The following is a 23,690-nucleotide window of genomic DNA, read 5'->3' as shown; positions in this document are numbered from 1 at the left end:
TACGCAGCTGTTACTCTGAGTGCTTTAGGGCTGATGAGCTTTCACACTGTCACCGTGTGCTGAACGCTTTTATTATGACAAAATATGGAAGAAGGCGGACAGGCCTTTTGCCTCTGGAGTGACATTTGTGAAGATTTATTTGGAAGTGTGACTCGGGCAGGTTGGGAGTGGCAGAAATCCATCAAAGAATATGAGGAGTGAGTTTGTTTTGTCTAAACCTCAATGTACCTGCAGGCCATGCTCGCAACCTTTCACCTTCAGGTAAGACCTTTGCTTGTCTTAGACTTAAGAGAGGTTTCTTTGCATGCATCTCAAGACAAGAGGACAAACAGTCAAGTTCCAACACGTGACTGTGAAAGGGGTTTTCCTTAAACCTTGGGAAAGTAGGCTACATAAATGCACCTTATATCAATGCCAAATGAAACAAGTTAATTCTCATGAAATACAGTTTGCCTGTGAGACTGCAGAGCTGGAGGATATACAAAAGCTCTATTGGTGAATGAACCTTTGGTCTAAGTTCATGTTTGCAATTAGGAGAGAAGGAGAGTGTTTCAGCTTTTACACGCATGCACTGAGTGTGTGTGAGTATATTTGCACACTCAGTTGGATACAATTGTATATATGTGGATGTCTGTGCAGGCGTGCAAGTGCTTTTATGTATAATTTCAGTACGCATTGTGTGACTGACATGCAGTTTGGTGGTGCGATTTTATAGAGTAGTAGGTATAATCTTACTTTTCTAAGCCTCAGCAGATGAATCAAAGTATTTCAGTAGAATTGAATGCTGGGGTCACAGACTGGCACACAAACATTTAAATCAAAGGGTGAGCAGAATCAGGAAGTGACTCATTTCCTATAGACTTGGCACCAGGTAATATGCGATGCTGGTAATATGCTGAGAGAAAAGGGTGGAACAGAGAAAAAAATAGGGCTCGAAAACCTAAACTTCCACCTTCTGAAGTTTCTCTGCTTCAAACCACAGCACCAGATGCATCGTCCTGCCTTTTTTTCCCCCAGCTTTCCTGTCATTCTGTGTTTCTTTATACTTTCTTTCTTTCTTTCTCCAAATCACACACGCATGAAAGCAAATCTCTTCAGTTTTGCGTTAAGTCACAGGAACTGAGGGGCAGGTGGGAGGAAACAAAAATATTTGTATGAGCTTGAGGAGGAACGCTAGTGGAGCAAGCGCCTGATTGACAGTCATGGTTTAATGCTAGAACCAACACAGCTAACTCAGAGAATAAGATCACGAGCTGAGGTTATTTGGAGTTAAGTGTTTAGGGGTGAACCTGAGTCGTTTCTTTTCCCAGCACTGTTCTAGTATGTATGCCAAAAGATGGGTGGAAATGGTAGGAAAGAAAAAAAAAAACATTGAGTAATACTTTTCTCACCCTTTTTTATTCTTCAGTCCAATTTGCATCAATGCCAACATCAGTAGTCCCCTGGCCGATGGTAAAGAGGGAATTCCAGGCACAGTGTGCGTGAGTCAGTACCAAGCATTTTCCAAATTCATCCTGCCTGCCTTCCTTTAAATAGTCCAAGGAAATGTCCAAATGACCTAATTACTCAGGCTTTCCTAAGTAGCCTGTGTCAACGCATGACATGGTATTAAAAATATACATAGTCACAAAACAGCAGGTATATGGTGGCAGTGAAGCATGCTTTTTCTTCTGTTTGGTTTTATTAGCGTTATGGTAGGACAGTGAGCTGGATTCTGTCTGTCTGTGTCTTTATTCCTCTCTGCTGTGCCTCGGTTCTCAAAGCTTTCCCTGGCCTGGGCAGACCATCAAAGGCTCACTGGAGCTAAACGATTTGCCAGAGACATAGATTTGACCAGATCACTTCATCACACTTTAATCTGTGTTATAATAATATCAACCGCAAACTCTGTTTCAGTAATACAGTCTACATTACTAAAGTACTGTCAAACTACAACTGCCGTTTAAACTTTGGCGTTGATGGTTCGCTCTCACACAAAAGCTGCCCTGCCCAAACAAACACCATTAAATAATTGTTTCTATTTTGGGTTCCTGACACTTTGGTCCACTTCAGCAGCTTAGTTGCACCTAAAGTAGTGCTTGGAAACAATAACAGTGGATCCGGTTCAAACAAAAGCCTCCTTCATGCCATGTAAAGCTCGCCTGAGCTGTCATTTAGTGACATTTCAGCAGGATTCTAACTTTATCCTTTTACTGTTTGTTTATTTAGTACAGCGGGAGACGAGGTGGCATGCATCCTGCTCAAAACCACTTTATGGTAATGGTTTGAAAATAGCCAAGACAATTAAAGCAAAATGAAGGGGGAAGTGATGGACTAGTTGTAGTGCCTCGCATTCCTGCTCAGTGTTTAAACTAAGTGTTTTAAGTGTTTTGTCAATGGGCCACCTTTGTGAAAGAGGCCCTTTTTATTTGCAGCTGCAAAAACTATCTATAAATACAGAGCAGGGGGGGATGACCTTGGGCAGTTACAGGATCTGAAATCAGATATAACAGAGTTCAGTAATTCACCTGCAACCAATATGTCGCCTGGGAAATCCAAAGACCCCAGTGGGGAGAGAGAGGGAGGGGAGATATAAGGAAGAGGAAAGGAAGTCAAGCAGAGAGGAGATTCCAGCCCCCGGGGGCCCTGAGTGCTGAATGCCAATCTACATCAGGGAAGGCATCAGGATGGGATCATACAGCAGCTATTCTGCAACAGACAGACACAGTTCAACAGCTTCCCCCATAATGTGCAATGGAAAAATGAACCTGCTGTACACCTGTTGCTTGATCTTCCATCTACGTAAATTTCAGTAAAGCAACCACATTATCATTTTAATCATTCCTTGCTTTGCAATAAAAGAAGATTTCATGGATAACAGTTTGGACCATTGTCCAGCCATGTCAAAGTTTGGCAGAGATCTCAGCAGTGCTCTGGTAAACATTTTATCCTATCTGATGAGTGACTAGAGTAGCAGAAGCCCACACTTTCATTTTCCAGTGCGCTCCATCCTCTTTCTGCATGATTCCCAGTTTTTCTTCCCCTCCTTAACATCCCCTTTCCTATCTTTTATTCTCATCTCTCTGTCTCTCTCTGCCCTTTGGTCCCATGTGGGTGTAGCCTGTGTCTTACTGTGGCTGCAGCAGGAGGACTACCTGATGTGTCGCTGTGCAGAATGGGACCAAGGGGTCTGCTGTTGAAAAGGGGCTCTGTGCTGCATCTGCAGATCGCCTTACACGACCACTTCCTGCTTCCGACCCACTCCTCACAGGCAGGCCTGTGTGCCAAGGCCGAAAAAAGCGCAAACAGAGGGGTTCAGTCCACCCAGGGGCTGAGCACAGGACCCTATTCATCCTCTCCCCAATGCTCCTCCCTGCCTCTCCTCTCCCAACCTCAGGATAGCTTTATTTTAAAATTCACAAATATTCTCCTCTCAGAGGCATTGAGATCAACTGGCCACTCATTCCCTCTTTTCAGTGATGCTTGACACACTGTGTCAGTGCTGCCCCCAGACTGGGGAGGTGAAATGTGCTGGTGTCAAGTATTTCTACGATGTCTGTCTGTCTGGCACAGCCATACCTCTGGCATCTGTCTTGTTGGAAAGAAAGTAGCAAGGGTCGTCGACAAAAGGACGAGTTCGAGCTGAGCAAAACACTTATAGAGATGGTTCATGGGTAAATGAGTCTTATAGTTTCCTGTGGAAAATCTGTCACTGCAGGGGAGCCCCCACAGTCATGGTTAGAGGTGCAGCAGAGAATGGGTGCAGGGTAAAAGAAATATCCCTGTCGGAGGGGGAGGGGAGCAGGTGGGTCTGGGTATTGGAGTCATGTTGCTATTCCTGGAATGCTCAGTTGGTCCCATCGAGACCTGGCAACAGTGGGGAGGACAGGAGCTTGGGGATGGTGGACTCCCACTGGGATGGACTATTTATGCGGGGACCCAATAAGGACCAAGGGGGCAGGGGTATTTAAGATTCTTGTGGAAATGGCAAAGTGGGCAAATAACTCTTAAGACAAACAAACCCAGAGCATTAATGATGAGTCTGTCACTGGACTGGATGTTTTTTTCTTTTCCCCCTGCATACTGAAAAGGGAGGCCAAACGGCCTGAGCCACAGTCTGTTTTCACTACTGTCCTTGTCGTTTTACCTTCGGTCATTGGACACTGCCTTGTTTTTCTACTTTAAACGCATTAAAACAGCACCCGATACGTCCATTCCTACCAGGGGGATAGAAAAACATTTAGCCTGCCGGCTCCCTGGGCTTCCCCCGCGGATGTCAGCCTCAGATGAAGGTGAGAAGAATGACGCTCTGTATGGCCACTGCAAGAAGCCATTCATACAGCCACAGCTCAGCCACAGAGAGTGTGTAGCACTGACCCATGGTGGCTAGAACAGAACCAGTACTGATCCAGTCCCCGCTGTCCCAACACTACACAACACCAGTATTGATCTAATCCGCGCTGGACAGGACAGAACTACTGAGACAACATGTCCACTGATTCAGCTGGATCACTGCTGCGTCTGACTTAGGTAGACAACACCGCCACTGATTAAACGGGGACAGACTTCTGCAGGATCCTTGTCAACTGGCTCTGTCAACACCTGCACAGATGAGAAGGTACATCAAGATACTCAGCTCTCTCCAAGACTGAATCACTACAGACTGTCAGGAACAACACTGCTATTACTGAGGCATCGCAGTGCATCTAATGGAAGCAAACCTATGTTTACAGGACCAATCTCTGGTCGATCAACAAACTCAGTCAACCTGGACTACTGCAAATTCTTTTCCACTCTCCCCATTGCCTTTGCCGTGCGAAACAGGAGGCCTTATTATAGGTCAGTGGCTGACTTGAGGGTGAGGAACAAACTAAGGCCCTGGCAGAGCTCACGTTGTTCCCCTCAGACCTGCTCAGGCTCACTGGAGACCAGCGCTGGAGGCTGCGATAGAGAAAGTGGCTTCTGTGCATCAACCGTGCCCGACCTCTCTGGCTTCACATGCCTGCGTGTGAGGCATGCAACCGGGCCAAGCAAAAGAGTGACCCAAAGAGAATGCTGTGTACTTTGGAATATTTTTCTCAACCCTTATGGAAAATATATCGGTTCAGGAGCACTTAATAGAGTATTTATGTAAAATTGACAAAGATAACACAAGCTGTCCCCTCCTGTGATATGTTAACTTTTCAGAGCATTTATAGGATGAATGAGTACGATTTATTCCAAGCCTTTCAGACGACGCTACACCAGAGGCCCAAAACATACTGAAAGCGCAAAAGGGCTTCTGACACAAGAGTGGTTTAGTGCAGCAGCCTCAAGGCAGACGATTAAGAAATCCTTTGGATTCCAGTGAGCGTTTACACACGTTCTTGCTACTAGCAAAAATTCTATGACAGGCATTATCCATCATGAAAAAAAACAAAAAAACACACCGGGGCTGTACTTTAATAATGATGCAATTTCATCAGCATGTTTTCAGTCATAGTTTTCCTCTTATCAAATTGGTCTTTCTCTGACTCACTATGGGAGTTGGCTGATAAGGCCAGACATGGGCACATCATTTGGATCCTCTTGATGGTGCAGCTCAACACTATACGCAAGCTGGAGTAATCCTGTCCTCCATCACATGAATCATACTTTCCCTGTCCTTCCTATTTTTACAGCTGCCGCACAACTAGATCTGCTGAAACGCTTTACTCCTCGGTGACTGAAAAAGACAAGAAACCCAGAGTGTTTGAGACTCAGGTTCTCACAGTCACCCTGCTTCCTCACAATGTCTGCACAAACAGCCAGCAATGATCCCCTCTTGACCTTCAAACATACACAAGCATTTATGCCACATGTGTGTGTGTGTGTGTGTGAACACAATGCTCCATGCACATGCATTGCAGAAAAAATCTTATCTGAGAATCAGTAATGATTTACAGGCTCTGTTTTTCTCCTCTGTTGTAGCCGATTGACTTTTAACCGCAGGACGTGAAACTACAAGAATGTGATGCCAAATCAGACTGTCCCAAATCAACACTTAGAAAGCATTAAACAAACAGTGAAGTATTGTGTTGACAATGGCCAGTGCTTGAATCGGAGACAGGATATAATATACGAGTCACTTGAGACTAAGAGGCCATTAGCGATCAACAGAAAAAATGGTTTCTGAAATCAGACATAAGGATAAATCAGGAAGTAAGATAAGTGTGACAAGTGAAAGACTTAGTCTGTGTTTTGAATTGGGAACTGCTGTTCATGTTTTTCAGTATTTATATGTTTCAAAATATGTAGTTATAATGATGCTTCACACTTCTGACAGCTTGTAAACTCACAATCAATAACACAAATGAAATCACTACAGTGAGTGTTACAGTACACTTCCCTATGCACATCAGTCAGAAGAAAACATTTCCATTTGCACACGCTGAGGTATGGACAGCAAACTGTAATTTACGTGTCAACCTCTGTATGCATGAAATGTGCCAGTGCTGCACCCATTAGCAACTTTGATGAATAAACCATTTGGCCAGGCTGTTAGGATCGGAAACCCTGTCACAGTCCATTAGAAGGCTGAGACAGAGGGACAAGCTAGGGTCTGTAACCCTGCGCCTTTGACCTCTCAGATCAGCATTGTGGTCCAAATGCTGCCTTTATGCAGCTCCACAAGAAAAAAACTGCTAGTCTGGGCTGTGGTCTGCCATCTGCCCTTTTGCCCCCACTTTAATTTGTCATGCCAACATCGCGTGCCCAGCCATTTGTGTTGGCACAGCCTGAATCTCTGGGGCAGCAGGAAAGCCATTAATCTAAGGCTAGTGGATCTTTAGGGGCCATGTGAGGACCATTGGTCACTAAAACACACCCTGATCTTAGTCAAAGATTTCAGTCAGAAATAGGAGCCATGATTTAAGAAATATGTTTAAATATTTAAACCTGTCGAAATGCTTAATAAATAAGACTAATTCACGTGTAAAATGTGATTACTTTAAATGCCTTTGAACTTATTTCCCTTTTCTTTTTCCACTCACTGGGGACTATGTCTGATGTATTTCAACAGTACATTAAATAAGCCTGTGTTTGCATGCAAGCACTGCACATCACAGACATAACATACATGAAGGGTTGTCATATCATGTCCGCTACATGTGCTACAATATGAATTTAAAGACTAAGAATTACGTCAACGCTTTATTTTCACACAAAAAAGACATATTTAAAGTTCATGCACTGAAAACTATGTGGAGGAGTATATGTGTGCAACAGTTCCAGGAAAAAGAATAACAAATGAGCATATTCCCATCTGATTGGTGTTTTTTTCCTCCAGAGAGTAGACTCTCTCCATGCCTTATCCACCTTGCATATCAAGCATGCAGACAGAGGAGCTGAGGGCAGTTAAAATGAAATATAAGGTCATAAAGTTTTGAGAGGATTTAAAATGTTAAAAGCCTTGACCAACCTCAGAGAGTGAAAACCGAAAGCTCTGTTGTGGCATTTTGAAGGGTCAATGAAAGCTAACTGGAGAGCTGTAAATGGAAAATTTAACCAAGGACACGCTCGCTTATCTTACGTTGGAATACCTTCCTTTCTATGGTGAGGTAGGCGACCACCATTCCTTCAAATCGGCAGCGAGAGCCAGCAGAGAACGAGTGAGGACAACACTGTGAGTTTCATCACAACTAAAGAGTCAAACAGTCCACACATCACCAGGTCTTGTGCGCTTGGCTACAATCTGGGAGGAATTTATGAATGGTGTTTGGTTGGTCAGGAGCTAAGTTAGGTCTGTGCTGTCTCAGCTCCCTCAGACTTCTGCTGCCTCTCCAACAAGCTTGAATAATCTCAGTGATGCAATCTCTCCACAGACGCGCAGCTGATGTTCCACTGTTAAAAAAAGAAAAAATTAATGGTGGAAGGGGGTTAGCACCCGTGCTTTAAGTGGGAAAAATGACATCACAGTAGTGAAAAGGCACCCCTGATAAGGTATGTGACTTAAGGCTCCAAATATCCTTTATCAGCTGTGCTGGGTAATTGCACCGCTGTGATTGTGTACTTGGCAGGCAATGCTCTGCTCTCTATGTCGTCTGAGTGAATATCGGAACAATATGTAATTGCTGGCAGCAGCAGTGTGAGTGTGTGTATAAAAAGAAAGGGCACTGAGGCCGCAGTAAGGATGAAGAGATGTCTTTACTAGCCCCTGTTTTAGCTGGAATGTTGGACTCAAACGAGCTGAGAATCAGGCTTTTACCGCAGGTCAGAGGGAGGGTGCTGCTCTGTATCTACTGTACTTCACCATGTGATGAGCACAGTTTGTCCACCTGGTAGAAACTGTGCCAGATTTGCTCCAAATTGCTCAGAAAGACAAAGCCATGGGTGTATGCAGTCTAGAGAAGTCTCCTACCCTTGGGCAGATGGATGTTAGTGAATAAGGCCAAAGATTGTTTTAGTTTCCGAGGGAGGATCTGAAGGTCCCAGAGACAGTGTCTAGTATTTTTAGAACTCGTTCCCCTCTTTGTTAGATGCTTCTCATAAGTCTTTGGCGCAAGTCACCAAATCCCAGTCCCCACTGAAAACAAACCAACACTGTCCTGTTCCATTAATTTTCCTGGAAGTCTGGGGAAAAAGAGCAACATAACAGTAACAGAGATGAGGATGACACATCAGGCTGGGTGGCTGGCTGAACTGGTACAGTAGCAAGTTGTGAGTCAGACGCTGAGACAGGAGAGCAGGGAAGCATTTGAAGAATGGGTGACTATGTGGTGTGTGTGATTCACTGCTTGTGTGGTGAACCTCTCTGAGAAGGGCCATGCCACCGGGCCCTGTAAAAGCTCGTCTGTTATTCCACATTTCCAAGCACTAGGTGCTTTTATTGCTGCACCAAGACTCACAAAAGCCTCGGGGCCAAATAGGTGTGTAATGGCATTGCACTGAGTCCGGCTGGTTGACTGGCGTGGTGAGAGGGAACAGTTGACAACATAGGAGTCTGATCCACTCTGCAGTCTCTAAAGCTTCATGAACTCATTCTCGCTCACTTGAAGATTCATCTGTCCCACATCTTTCCCAGCCCTCTTCCTTTTTTGCCTTTTTTGCTGCCCTCCCACTCATGCTCCATTTTCCATCTTAATCCCTCCCTCTTTTCTTGTCTCTTTTCTGTCTTCTTTTTGTCTGGTCCTCTCCAGAACTATGACTCTCTCTCTCTTTGGAGACAGACTCTTTAACAAGCCTGCCCCAGTGGGCAGTATACAGAGAGGGGAGGTTATTTTTAGATTGCACACAGATTAAAAGTGGAACGTTTTTCTTCATCCTTGTAAAGAGTCCTCTTCCTTCTCTTTCAGTCTGTAATGGAGTTTAGCATCTCTGTGGGGGATCTCCTGTTACCTCCCCCACACATACTCTTCTCTTCCCCTCCTCCAGACTCATCTACCCCCCCCCCCCCCCCACCACCACCACCAGAGTCATCCTCTCCAAACACTGACATCATTCGACAGATCCAACTCCTTCCTCTGCCTGTGGGGGCTATTCTGTCTGTACAGCATGAAATGGGTGAGTCTCAGCTCCTGACACAAATCATGGAACAGGAGGAAAAAACAAGCTGTCAGAAAAACACACATCTGCTACAGAAAAACAAGCCCGATACATCATTACATCCTCAGTGCAGTTCTCCTTACTTGACCTTTTCCTCGGCGACACTACTGCATTAGACTGGTAGTTGCTTTTACACATACGTACATACACACACACACACCGTTAAAGGGTGCTAAAAGAATAAATCACACAACTGCATTAGGCATAATTAGGCCACTGCCTTATCCAGGAGTCTGGGAGGTGACGGGTGAGCTTACTTCAGCGTTTTCCTGTCTTGGACCACAACCAAAGTCTGACTTTTCCCTTCTGTCCCTGCAAACACACACACACACACACACACACACACACACACACACACACACACACACACACACACACACACACACACACACACACACACACACACAAACACACACACACACACACACACACACACACACACACCCACACACACTTCCCCCACCATGTGGATCACCTCATCTTTGGCCTGAACTGGGGAAATGAGAGGGGGAGACATGGCCCTGTGGGTTTTACTAGTCCTACTCTCACTGACCCATGCCGGGGTCTAAAGTCGGATACAGCTCCTGTTACTTTCCTTGAACTTAGGCCCGATCCTTTGAAAATATTCTGTTTTTTGCATTGCAGTTTTTCCCTCACCCTTAATTTGAAGGAGTGAGCTCTTAAAGAGCGGGTGATATTGCGTAGTAGTCGGCCTGGCAGGGACCAAGCAGGAAATCTTTCATTAAAACTCACTCAAGGTCCATCATGACTTGAAGCTCTGTGTTAGATATTGAATTATAAATGACACAGAGTAATTCTGTTGAAGGCTTTATAATGCCCTCCATCACAGCCTGACCAATGAGCCCTGGGAACTTAGTTGAAAACCAGCAGTCTAGATAAATCAGGGATAAAGCATTGACATTTTAAGATTCTGATTGACAGCTGTGTTTGAAGTTGTCTGCGGGCCGTGTGTGCCTGATCAAAGGCTGTTTGCCCATGAACTCTCATGATATTCTCACAAAACATAGAGCAAAGGGAGTGAGCTAGCTGTCGTAAAAGACGAGTGAGAAATGAGGAGGGGAAAGTGATAAAGACAAACCAAAGGAGAAAATGAAGTCTAATCACAGAGAGCACATCAAACCACTTCACATTGCTTCGTCTCAAGCATATTTTATTGAAGCTTTGGGAGCCGCACTCAGAAAACAAGGAACACATTTGGGCTAATTGTCGATCACACATAAAAGTATCTATGTGGGACATGTTACTTTATCCAAAACATATGGCGGAACTAAGGGAAGCTGCTCTCCAACAGAAAATAGATGTATCCAAGTGTTTTACCAAAACACTGCCACCCCCACTCTCTTCATATCACTCACTAGGAAAGTCATGGAAAACAAAATGTCAGCAATAATGGTACATTTATTCCGTGAAACAGAATAGCTGAGGTCCCGCATATTATTTCATAAGCAGAATGCACATGAGCGCCTCTGGGAATATGAAGAGCCCCATGGTATCTCTGGCTCAGACCCAGCCTGTAGTTTGCTGTAGTTAGACGAAAACCTGATAGTAATACCTCTGGTCTGCCCACTCTCATTCTCCCTTGCTGCTCTCCTCTGAGTCTGTCATTCTACTCCGAGGAGGTTGCGTGCACCACAGTGACAGTCTAGCATTTCACAGAGCCATGAGGTTTTGAAAGGGTTGGATTGAAGTGGCTTTCACTGCTGCATCAGTGGCTTTCCCCGGAGCATCAGAGACTGGGGGAGTGTGTTTATGTCTGGAGACAAGAGAGACGGAGTGGCAGAGGCGGAAAGAAGACAGAAAAGGAGTTGTTTAGAATCAAGGAGAGTGACGAAGATAACATCAGCGCTCTCTGCTGATAGTGAGGCAGTCCGCGGGGGATTCCCTAGCCCATCTACCTGGTGTGCGCCTGTTTGTACGAGACAACTAAGCTTCTTAGATGTGTTTAAGCTTCTCAAATAAAAACTAGCTGAGAGAAAGAGGCATTTGTGGTCCAGGCGATGATCTGCCCATTAGGCGTTCTATTGTTAGAAGAGCCCAAGGTTTCCTTTTTCAGAACTGCAGCAGGAGAAAGCTTTTCTGCTACAGGGCTACAGGGCATTTATGTTGTTAACATACCTGGAGCTGTGCCTCTTGCAGAAAGCATTCTCATTTAACCCAGGGCCTCTGGGAATGATAGGCACAAGTATTCTGTCAGTGGGGCTGGATGCCATATACAGTGACTGGTAAAGCTGAAAAGTTAATGACTTGATCTGCTTTATACACATGTTGATGGCGTCATATGTAATGTCCTTTTAAAAAAAAGTACCACCACAAATATACAAAGATAAACAAAATAGAAATCTTTAAAACAGTTCAATCTCACTCCACTCGAGCTGAAAGTCCTGCAACTTTTACATTAACTGTTTAACCACAACTATGGATTGTAGTAACATGGTAATATAATGTAAATGTGCAGGACTCCTGTCTGTTTTACATCTAATGAATAAAGCTGCAGGAAAAAAAATGTCTGCAAGAAATCCAGATGTACTTTATATAGTTACCATACACAACTATGACATGACACTATGACACTTGCAAGAATCTGAGCCATATGTAGCTTTCCAGAGTCAACATCCTTATGATAATGCTGTTGGCATGAGATGATTTAATACTGTGCTAACATGTAGCAGGACAGCCTGCCCAGGGCTACATAAACAACACACAGCCAAAAGCATCACCAACCTACTGAACGTTAAACTGATGAGAAGTACCACTGGTAGCCCGCTGCTTGAGGATCACTCCCATAATCTGTGAATACATCCGCCTATCTGTTGCATTTACTTATAATACCACTGTGGCTCACGGGGAGAAGCTCCATTAGCTTAGCCCAACTGCACAAGCCCACTCACTAGATCCAGCTTTAGAGAGTCAGTCCCCTAAAAAAAAAAAGCCAGATTTCCTACAACTTACTGAGCAACAGCAGCGACTATGCAGTATGAAATGCTGTACACCACTTGGCTGTTATGTTTTTTTTATCAAAAAGTTCATTCGCTACCCTGGCCTGGAGGAGGACCTAGAAGGCTAATATAGATTTAAAACACCCTTATCTCCAGTATCAGTGGTCATTTTAGGCCTCAGTAGCTGTCTAGGAGCTGATAGCATCTCACAGACTGTCAATCTCACGTCTGACGGCAGATGGAGAGTGAAATAGATTGGCAGATGAAGCCACACTCTCAGAGCTCCCTGCTGGTTTAACCTCTCCCATCTGCGTCAGTAGTCACACATGGTTCACATAACAAATCTCTTTCTTCTCCTGGGCATTTTAGGGCTACATGCAAACACGGAAATGAGATATACACTACTGTGCTGAGGCTGAATCTAGAGGGGTGGGCACCAACTTTCTACAGCAGAGATATAACCAGATAGCCATGAGAGGCCACAAGGGCCATTTAAACAGAAACATATGTGTGTGTGTTTGTGTGTGTGTGTGTGTGTGTGTGTGTGTGTGTACACACACACACACACACACACATACACACACACACACACACACACAGGTAAACAAACCCACACACATAGATGCGCAAATACTCTGCCACACATACATACATACACACAGACTCCGTCAGTCAGTCAGCTGTGTTGATGGGGATGACTATTTTGTAAATGGTTACAAAAACAAATGGGTTCAGGCAGAGTCAAAGATGCTACATGAAATGGGATTGCTACCACTGTGACAGGAAGCCAAACTTTGCCTCCAGGGCTGTTTTTCTGTGAAATGAAACTTTTTGCCTAGATAGATAGATTTCCTGTTTTGGCAATATGTGATATGTTTATTTATGGATTGGCAAATACCAGTGTTGTAAATTTACACGAATAGCCTGATTTAATGTTTCCTTTTCTGATCCTTTTAGATTTACAGCTTTCCTGAATATGAAAGCTAAACAAGAATCTGGGATACAAACAACAAAACTGCATAAAAAAAAAAAGAAGAAGCAAGTAAATTAAAGGTACATTTCAACCAGTCTGACACTCCTCTCAAATGACAATGTTTAACTTTAATTCATACTGAAAGTTTGTCATTACGCCACCCCGTCACCTCACCCATCTGCACCTCCCATTTGTACGGACCAGCCACCTGTTTTAGCCCTATAAAAAGTGAGTGTATTACCCTTGAAAAGAGAATGATTAGCACTCGACTTTGTGTGAACAGACCACATCTGTGTGACTGTATATATTCAGACCTGCAGCACTTTCTCTGGTTCCTGCAACTTTTGTGCACAAATATATCTCCATCCACTCTCACGTGAAGGGAAATGGACGAATGTGAGGAGAATGTAGAGAGTCAAGAGCTTTTTTAAGAGATACAGGCTGTATTAGATCAAGATAGGGGAGCCAGTAAAATTTGTGTGGAGTGCCTCTAGCACGCACGGAAGAACGATGACGCAATCAGTCTATTATTTTTGCCAATCATAAATAAATCCAATCCAGTCTGGCTGATTTTTTTTTTTTTTTTCCCAGAATCAACTAATAATTGTGTGAACTATGCAGCGTTAACCTATATGTCAATCCCTGTGTAGGACTGTGAGTGTGTATGTTTGTATGGTTTAGTTTTAGTGTGTGGGTGGTGGTTGAGGATCCTTTAGGTTGAGTGAGTTCACGCACACATGCACCCACACGCACACACATGTGCACACACACACACAGACACGCCCTCCCCCTTCCCTGAAACAGACTCTGTGAATGTTTGGCTGTGCCAGCTGTGTGAGCTTGAGGCTGGGTGTGGGGTGTATACAATTGTCTGACAGACTGCATGGTGTGTATACACACAGTCATAAACAGATTCTGGAGCGGAAGCACTGATCACCTAGATGTGCTTGACCTTATGACCCAGGGGCTGAACTGTGATGCTTGCACTATGTGTAATTCTTGGCTTGTACGGCTGGAGGAAACACTGGGTGCTGCGCTGGACTGCAGCCAGGAAAACTGTTTGTGTGTCTGAGTGTTTGTGAATGTGTATGTGAGAATGGACGCACGTGCTAGAGAATTTTCCAGATTCTCTCTTCATTGTTTATCTTCTTGTATGGAAGTAAATATAAATGATCCAAAAGTCTGTTTGCGTGTCTGCACATGCAAGTGTGTAAACATGTGTCCAATTCTTTGATGTGGCATTGCACTGTGGTCAACGTTATGCTGAAAGAGAGTGTGAGAGACAGAGAGAGAGAGACAGAGAGAGAGAGAGAGAGAGAGACCCACAGAGACCCCACATTTTTGCGTCAAAATCATCTAAATTTATATATAACTACCCTAAAAATACAGGAACAAAGAAGAGAACAAGAGTTACGTGTGTGCTGTAAAAGTGGGAAAACTCGGCCTGTGTTGACAACTTTTTGGGAGAGGAGCTCCTTGAAAATCCTAGGAACAACAGCAACAGCTTTGGCTGAACACCTGAGAGAACAAATGAACAGCTCACCTGGATTTTCAGGGCCATCATACCACACAGGTGAGGCGAGCAATGCTTTTAAAAACAGTCAGGACCTTGTTTTTATAGGATGACAGTTTCACCTTCAGACCTGAGGGATCCATACCACACTCGTGACTGAGTTTCTTAGAGCAACACTGCTTTTGAAAGCAGAGTGCTTGAGACTCTAAGCATTGTCAGGATGTGGACTGTTTGCACTGATGCAGTGTGATGTGGGTCGCTGGGAGGCCATATGGATACAGCAACTGTCTGATGACTATATTATCCAAACGCTGCTTTCCCTTTCTCTGTGTGTGTGTGTGTGTGTGTGTGTGTGTGAGTATGTATGCATGACTGAATGGAAATACGTAAATTGTCTGCTCACACTTCATGTCATTCCAGCTTTCAACTCCATGAAGGGCCGAGAAGTCACTGTGAACTCCTTGAGCAAACACGAGAGGGAACACTGAGGGATGAAGATCTAGTAGCAAACATGCCCGTTTGAACCGGAAATATTCAGCGGGGTTAGAGCTTATAGCTGTTTGAACCGGGGACACTAGAGAGGACCTGGCAAATACATGTGTGTTTGAAGGCCAAACAGTGTTGAAGGCAGAGCCCCCATGGGGAATCTGACAGTAGAGCCTGATAGTGAGCTGCTGCAGACTCTCCACTGTGCTGACAGTTTAAATAAGACGGCACAATAAGCTCAGTCATCGAGGAAAAGATCCTCTCATCCCCTCTAAGAAGAAAAGGTGCCATTCATAACGCGCCTGTAACTGTAAAACTAAAAATTTTGTATTTACAGTGATGGAGAATACCCTATAAACATATCCCACACACTGAGAGACACAGAGAGAATGAGATTCATTATCCCATTCTTCAATGGCATGAGGTGCCAGGTTCACTGACTGACAGTGCTAATTAGAGAGGCATGAAAGTTTAGGCAGCATGTGACTCCTCTGACCCATAAAAAACCTGTCTTGTTTGTTGGTTCAATTGAGGGCATCATCTTTTCATTTCATCCAGCTATGGTTGTCAAGTTACATTCAGTTACACCATTAACAGCCATAGTCCAGGGATTGTTTCTTCATACCAGTGGCAGGTTGTTCCAAATGATAGTGAAAATGAGAGAAATTCACAAAATCCAGTGGGCAATGTGAGATGAAACAAAACAAAATTCCATCTTTCTGGCTTTTGTGAGAAGTTGTGCCTCCTCTCTGAACCTGAAAATGACATGTCTGTCAACACTTAAAATGAATGTGGTCATCTGTCCATGACATAGATTGCTGTGCCATGGACGACAGTCATCGGTAGTCCTGGGCAGATGCTTTGAAGTGAGACCACAGCGCACTCCACACACCCAGTTCTCATGGCTTCCCTTTAAATAGAGCATGACATCAGACCGTGTGCAGGTCTACCGGCTTGAGCCCAAAACAAATGTGTCTAAACAATGCCACATCTGGAACGAAATGCAGGAGTGAGAGGAGAAGAGCAGGAATGTAGCAGAAAGGGGGTTGAAAAAGGGAAAGCAATCCTAAAGCTGTTTAGCTCTAGGACCCTGGCCAAGGTGTCTGGGGATGTGCCTGAGCTATAATTTACTGGTGATTCCCCTTGCTGCCCTCCCCCCAAAGACCTGATGTCACCAATGTGGATCAAAGCATCAGGCAGTGTGAGATAAAGTACAGCTCTACTGTTGTGGTCCTTGAGCAACACTATTGCCTTTCTTTGTGTAACACAGTGATGTCTGGGCTTGTATATTGTAAACTCAACACACTGGAGTCCACTGAGTACCGACAAATACCAAAAAAACCCCCCCCAAAAAAAACATAAAGTTTTATGATGGTATTCCAACTGTGATGCAGTATAATCTTTAACTTTCAAAAGCAAATTTCAAAAGAATGTCCGAGAGAAACACAATTTCTTGTTTGATTTGGCTCATTCCTCTGACTTTTCTGTGCAGATACAGGAGGAGGTCTTCAGAAAGTCTTCTCAGGCAGCCTGTTCTTGTTGTCACTGTCAGAAGCAATCAGAGCTGCTGGGTCTGCATTCACGCAGCAGAAGGAACAGAGGAGCACGGCAAATATTCAGGCCAATTTTCTGCCTGTTGGATAAAGTGTCTAATAAACACATGACACCTGATCCAACAGTTTGCCATTTGTCAGTAGACACATAATATGCCGCTTACAATCTGACAGAGATACTTGAACTTAAAGTCAAGAATGCATAAAATGTACCAAACAAGAACACAAACACGTAAACGCACATGTACACAATAACACACATACACACACACACACACACACATACACACACACACACACACACACACACACACACACACACACACACACACGATTCAGTCTGTGAGGCCGTGAGTGGATTTGTGTGGGAGCTCAGAGGGCCCTTTAGATTGAAGGTGTGACGTGACGGAGACGGACAGTAGGATGGAAAATATGCTGAATGCTGTATAAAGTGGAGGACACAGATAGTGAGGAATAGCAGAAGAGCAAGGAGGTGGAGGAAAGAGCTAAAATGATGGAACCTGAGGGACTCTCGTCTCCCACAGGTCATATGTTTTACATCTGCACTACACTGAGTCTGCTAAGTTATGCCGCTCCAAATCCCAATTACAGGCCCGATACTAGTGTGGGAAAACTAGGTGGTCAGTAGGAACACCACCGGCGGGAGACGGCACCAGAGAGGCTGGTGGAAGACGTAACTGATAACTGTGATACGAGATCTCATGTTCAAGGCCCTCAAAGTTACAACAGATGAGGCCGTTTATGAGTACATGTGTGGTTGCACTACATGTCTCGCTGTTTGCCTGGCTGGCCCTCTGAGCAGTTTGAGAGTGACAGCAGCTGAGCTGAGAAAGAGATGGAGACAGTCTTGCATAGGGGAGGTCAAGAGGTTTAACTCTGAAAGCTTCCTGATGCTACACAAGATTTTTGTGACAAACCTTTAGTTGCAATATGGATAACATACAGAAAAATGGAATAAATAAGAGGGGTGTGTTACAGAAAATACAGAAAAATGAGGATGACAGTAAAATTTTGAGGAATTACAGCCAATGCTAAATTTGTTTCTAAGGCCACATTTTACTGTATGTTTATAAACTGCAATGATAGCTGAATCTGACTAAAGTAAATATTGTTTTCCTACCTTCAACATCTCTCCTCCAAATAATAATTAACATGTTATCTGCCTTCTGAAGAAAATGAATATCTAAACTGTACAGAGACATTTGCCATCCCTGGTAGTGTATGTCATTAAATTTGTTTAGAAAAAGCACAACAAAAAAGCATTATGAGACAGAAAGCATGAGCTAACACTATGAATGTTAACATCCTCAGCTCTACCCAAAAATATTCACACCACAATTTATTTCACATGACAAACTAGGCTATAGCTCATTAATGTTTGAGGCTAAGTCAATGATCCGAGTAGCCCCAGCACACAAAATTCAAAACATGTGAATGCAACTTGCGATCACTCCTAAACAGATTGTGACAGGACTTGTCATGCAGAGATTTGTTTATATTGGCAATGTTTGTAAGTCGTGAATTAACACAGGCCTATATTTTCATTTGACAAACATACAAAATGTTGAGTTTTAATCATAAACGCAACTCTTCAATTATGTGTTTAAATTTAGCTGAAAATTATACGGGCTAACAAATTAAGGTTTGGCTTTCTAATGTGTTTATTGGAGGAAAAAAAAAAGTTTTTACTACCGTCTAATTCTGAGTTTCTCATAGTTTTAATGACTGAGAGCAAATCTTGGGAGTCTGTCAAATACATTCAAAACTCATACGCTTCAGGTATGATCAAGTAAGGACATTATTTATTTCCTTTCATTTTCCCATTGCTGATGCTAGGCTTTTTGCTCACGTTACTGTAGCAACAGTTTCAAACTCTTTCTAATCCAAGCGATGGAGAGGATGGAGGGCCATCCCCAGGGGCCACATTGCAGATCAGAATGAGAGGGTAGTGTGTGTTTCCCAGGGGAGTACCTACAGTATGGTGATGTCAACTCTGGTTGCAAAGGATTATGAGTGTGAAAGCAGCATGCTTTGGCAGTGTCTTCATGGTTTAGTAGAGTCACAATTTTTGCTTCTTTGATAATTCAATAGTTAGTCTGATAATAACCTAAAGTTACAGCCTCTTTAAGCAAGGAGAGACATGTTCATATCTACAAATCACCGCTGAGAAAAGGTCAAGATTTTTTTGTCACTGACTGAATCAGCGCAAAATGCTCACATAATGACGATGAGATAAACCCATAGGAATGCATGGCTGTGTCTGTATGGCCCCATTGGGTGACTGTTTTCTGCTTGAAATAAGACATTTACACATTAGCAAAGCAGTGATTGCTACAGAGGAACAATATTGTATTCAAAGATGAGCTGGTACGAATGTTTGCCTGGGCAAACCACTACAGTCAGTCAGACACAGAATCCCCCAAAGTCATATCATTTAACCAAAGAGAAGCATTTTCATTTACTCATCTACTTACACAATATCTAAACTGGTTATTTAATGCAATAATGCTGCTGATGACGGGCAGATTTAACCACTGACATGAGCATTTTCTTCTGAGGTTGAGATCACTGTTCAGCTTTCACTACTGAAGTCTAATGAAAGTCAGCTCAGCCCTGTCAGCAGTAAGGCTGGGAGGTCAGAAGTCATGACCCTGTCACTCGACGTGGGAATTAAAGGATGAATAACCTCCACGGTGTTATGTAACCTTAGTGACTGGTCTGGACAGTACCTGCTGAGCTGATAATAAACCAAACTTTGAGTCATTATCATACCCCTTAGTCACAGAACTACATTTAAAACTTAGACTGAGTGTTAATATCTGGTTGGAGGAGTATGATTCATTTTCTTCAGAAAGGATAAATGTGCCTTAATTATGAAAAAGGATGGATAAACCTCTCCTTGGAGTGTTAAATAATACTTCCTGAGAATTCTCTTTTCACACTTCACTCTGCACATTCTGTGAGGTTACAGTGAAGTAGCTCCTTTCCTTAGAAGTATTACTTTTAGACCTATTGTTGCAACAGTTGATTGTGCTATATTTGCCTCTTTCTGTAATGGTGGACAGAGTATGGTTCGGTGGAAAAGTGGGGGAAGTTGGGCTGTCAGGGAGTCTAGAGTTACATAAATGGGCAGTGTGAGAGGCAGGAGGTGGTAGCGAGGTCAGAGGTCACAGGGCCCTGACAAACAAATGAACCACCCAGTGAGGAAGTCAACAAGAGATGCTTTCCCCCTGCAGCCCTGCCTTCCCTAGCAACAGCAGCTGCTGGCAAACATGTGTGTGACAAATGTGCCATCTGAACCAATGACAGAGTCTCAATCATCACCATATGGGGGTGCCACACAAACACAGCAAAGAGGGTGGGAGAAAACTGAAGTGGAAGAGACGAGCAGTAGGCAGCAGACACAATAAAAGATAATGAGACAGATATTGATAGGATATGTCAAATATTTTCACATGGGAAATTCTGCAATATAGAACAAACTTCTCTAAAGACTCACTGGTGGTCTCATTACAATACAAACTTTCTCACAGCTGAGCAGACTCCCCCAGTAGGGTTAAATGTTATGATGACCCCCTGGTGGGAAAATCATGGGAGAGATGCTGCTTGTTAGCTAGACTGCAATCAAACAGGTTTTTACAGTGGCTTCTATTGTTGACCTTTAGGGCTTAATGACCAGCAAACAGTCTCATGATGGCTTCCTTCTGCCATTATATCCCACTTAAATAACCTTTTATACACACTGACCTGGGTGACAGACCAGATGAAGCCAAACTGGAAGTTGACACACACATTTTCTCTCTTCCTCTGGGCTCCTTCAGAAGAATTTTTAAACAGTTTTCTGAGTCCTCTCGTAATTCATTCACTTCCAAATCTATATTTTATAGTACCCACAATGTTTTCAATCAGTCCTTTTGATTTTCCACACTTTCGTTTCCGAACTTTATTTGCCTGAGCTTATCTCATGCTTTTTTTTGTATTTTCCTCTCTCTCTCTCTCTCTCTCGCTCCCTCTCTCGCTCTCTCTCTCCCCCTAGCCAGCTCTGGAAAGTACATTCACACAGTTCAACAGTGACACAAGGACCGTCTCCTTCATGGCAGACCATGCTTGTGTTTTTTCAATTAAGCCAGGCTCCTGTACACTATTCATTTGGGAAACCATAATTCTCATGGCCCAGCAGAAACTAATGGAAAGTCGCTTAGTTTTTTTTCCGGGAGAGGTATCGGAAAGACCCGTTCGCTAGAAGCGTGTCAAACTAGTGGGGATGGAGAGTAAAACTGTAGGAACACTATGAGAAAACAGTAGGTGTTGATAGGAGGTGATGGCCTCACCCAGGGGTAACAGGGTGCAAGAACTCATAGGGTGAATGGGAGCAGGAAGGAGGTGAGTGAAAGAATACAGATGGATGGATTTCCAAGGGAATGTGGATGAAAGTGAGTGAGTCGCAGGCCGGATCTGAATTGCCCAGCGGGGAGGAGGACAGATCCAGTGAAATCACTTCAAAGCCTGGTGTCACTGGGCTGCAGATGAGTACAGACTGTCTCCTGTCCTTTTTATTTACAGAGATGAGCCCCAGTAGCCTGTTGCATCCATCTGCTTTAAACAGCGATCAACAGGGCAAATAAACATCTCCACACGTGTCCACACAAACACACACTCATACACACACACTTAGGTGTAACATTGCCCTGTAAAACATTTAACAGCTCATTTGAAATTAGAGGGTGGTATCACTGTACAGCTGTATATTACACTAGCACTAGACCAAACCAACAATAAAATTAAAAAACAGTGATATTAAATTCACCTGACAAAAACCTATTCTGAAAAAAAGGGAATATTCACCTCCAGTAAACTGTTACCAAAGTTCCCATCCCATAACTAATGTCCCATCATCCTTTTTCCAGAGCTTCTCAGCCCCGGTCTGACCCTCTTCCTTGCCTGACCAGTAGGAGCCATTCATCACCATTAACATAAACCTTTCACTGAATGCTGACTCAGTCTGTGGTCATACAAAAACAGTGTAGGAAACGTGCATAGGTACAGACACACACATACAGTATACTCATGGTTGCTTGCACAAGCACACACCTACCTACCTACCATTGCACATACTGTTTGTGCACACACACACACACACACACACACACATTAAAAGTGGGAGGGACCTAAACCGGACAACCCCTTTACACCCCCACCCACCACAACCACCACCACCACAACAATCAACAGAGACAGACAGACAGTAAAGGGGAGCAGTGAGAGAAAGACAGGCAGGAGCAGCACACCAGCACACAAGGAGGAGACTGTCTGAAGTCTTACCTCAAGAGTAATGCTGTGGAGTCGATACAAGGGAAAGCCTCATGACTGTAGCGGTGTCTCTCAGGCTTGGTCTCTTTGTATCTCTCAGCTGTGGGAGGCGGGTGCTGAGACACACAGGCAGCGCAGAGCAGAGCGGCGCTCGGCACACTTTACAGGCAGAGAAAGCAGTGGAGCCACGCAGATCCTGGGCCCGTCCGCTCACACTCTGCCTTCTGAGGATGAAAAGAGAAGACTTCATTAGCAGCTGCAAGACCACGCCTCCACCCCTCTAGTCTCCCTCCTCCCAAGCCCTCTCTCCCTCCCTCCCCTCCTCCTTCACTACCTCCCCGCTTCCCTTCCACACTCCCAGCCAGTAGCACGCTCCAGGGCCTGTCCCAGCCAAGAGAGGGGGAGCAGACTGCCAAAGAAAACCTCCCATCCCACCGCCTGCCAGCGCTGTGCACTGCACAGAGAGAGAGAGAGAGAGAGAGAGAGGGACAGAGAGACATGAGGAAGGAGATGGAGAGACAGAGACCTGGCATATAGTATATGGCTTGATTCCACAAACTGTTATTTGTTTGTTTTGAATTTTTTTTTAGTACTCTGCCTCAGAATTGTTTGAGCTTAAAAGTTTTGCCAGTGAAATACAATAAGGAAGTGTGTGTGAGGTGAGGGGTGTGAAATGAGTACGAAGTAAAACGGAGAAGGAAAACAGAAGGAAGAGAATTAAATTATTAAATTGGACCAAGTGAAGAGTGTGAGGCAGCAGGGATTCACTGGGGTGGGGGGTGGGGGGGGCACAGACTGGCAGGCAGACGGAAAGAAAAACACAGACACACTCAGAGAGAGACATAGAGCAAGATGGGTGATCGATTTGACAGTTTTATGGAGAAAACTAAAAAGAGAAGACACATATTTAACCAGGGGTTGCTGAAAGTTCTTATTAAGGTTTACTGTAAGAAAGTGACATCAAAAGAGTGTGTGTGTGTGTGTGTGTGTGTGTGTTTTTGTTTGTGTGTGTGTATGTGTGTGTGTGTGTGTATGTTTGTGTGTGTGTGCGTGTGAGTGTGTGTGTGTGTGTGTGTGTGTGTGTGTTGGGTTCTAGGGGGTGGGGACAAAGTTGTCTCTCTGTGTGTTTTTGTCTATAAACCTGTCTGTAACTCTTTGCAAACTGCTTCCAATGTCAGAACGCTTTGTCCATCTTCATTCCCTCTCATTCTTGCTGCCTTTTCTTCTTAAGCCAAACTGAACTCTCTCCCCATCAGACGGGGGGAAAACAGGCCTAAAAGCACTAGCTGTTTACTGTCTGTAATTATGTGGGGCTGGGTACACTCAACCCAGGCAAG

General features: G+C 44.1%; 1 protein-coding gene across 2 annotated transcripts in view; it reads right to left on the bottom strand.

Annotated features, from left to right (window-relative positions):
• LOC130176158 (zinc finger protein 469) overlaps window positions 1-23,690 on the bottom strand; it is a 183,783-nt gene that overhangs the window by 20,236 nt on the left and 139,857 nt on the right. The window contains exons 5-6 of one of the 2 annotated variants that reach the window (XR_008828840.1): window positions 22,366-22,577; window positions 11,238-11,314 (exon numbers count right to left, since the gene is read on the bottom strand). The gene's annotated coding sequence lies outside the window, so the exon portion shown is untranslated. Of the gene's footprint in view, window positions 1-11,237; window positions 11,315-22,365; window positions 22,578-23,690 lie in introns of those variants that run through there. The other variant, XM_056387093.1, reaches the window with a different exon arrangement.

This window comes from Seriola aureovittata, chromosome 10 (assembly GCF_021018895.1).
Source record: "Seriola aureovittata isolate HTS-2021-v1 ecotype China chromosome 10, ASM2101889v1, whole genome shotgun sequence".
Taxonomy (NCBI): domain Eukaryota; kingdom Metazoa; phylum Chordata; class Actinopteri; order Carangiformes; family Carangidae; genus Seriola; species Seriola aureovittata.
The sequence above is the reverse complement of the archived record's forward strand: the minus strand, read 5'-3'. Positions and strand labels throughout refer to the sequence as shown.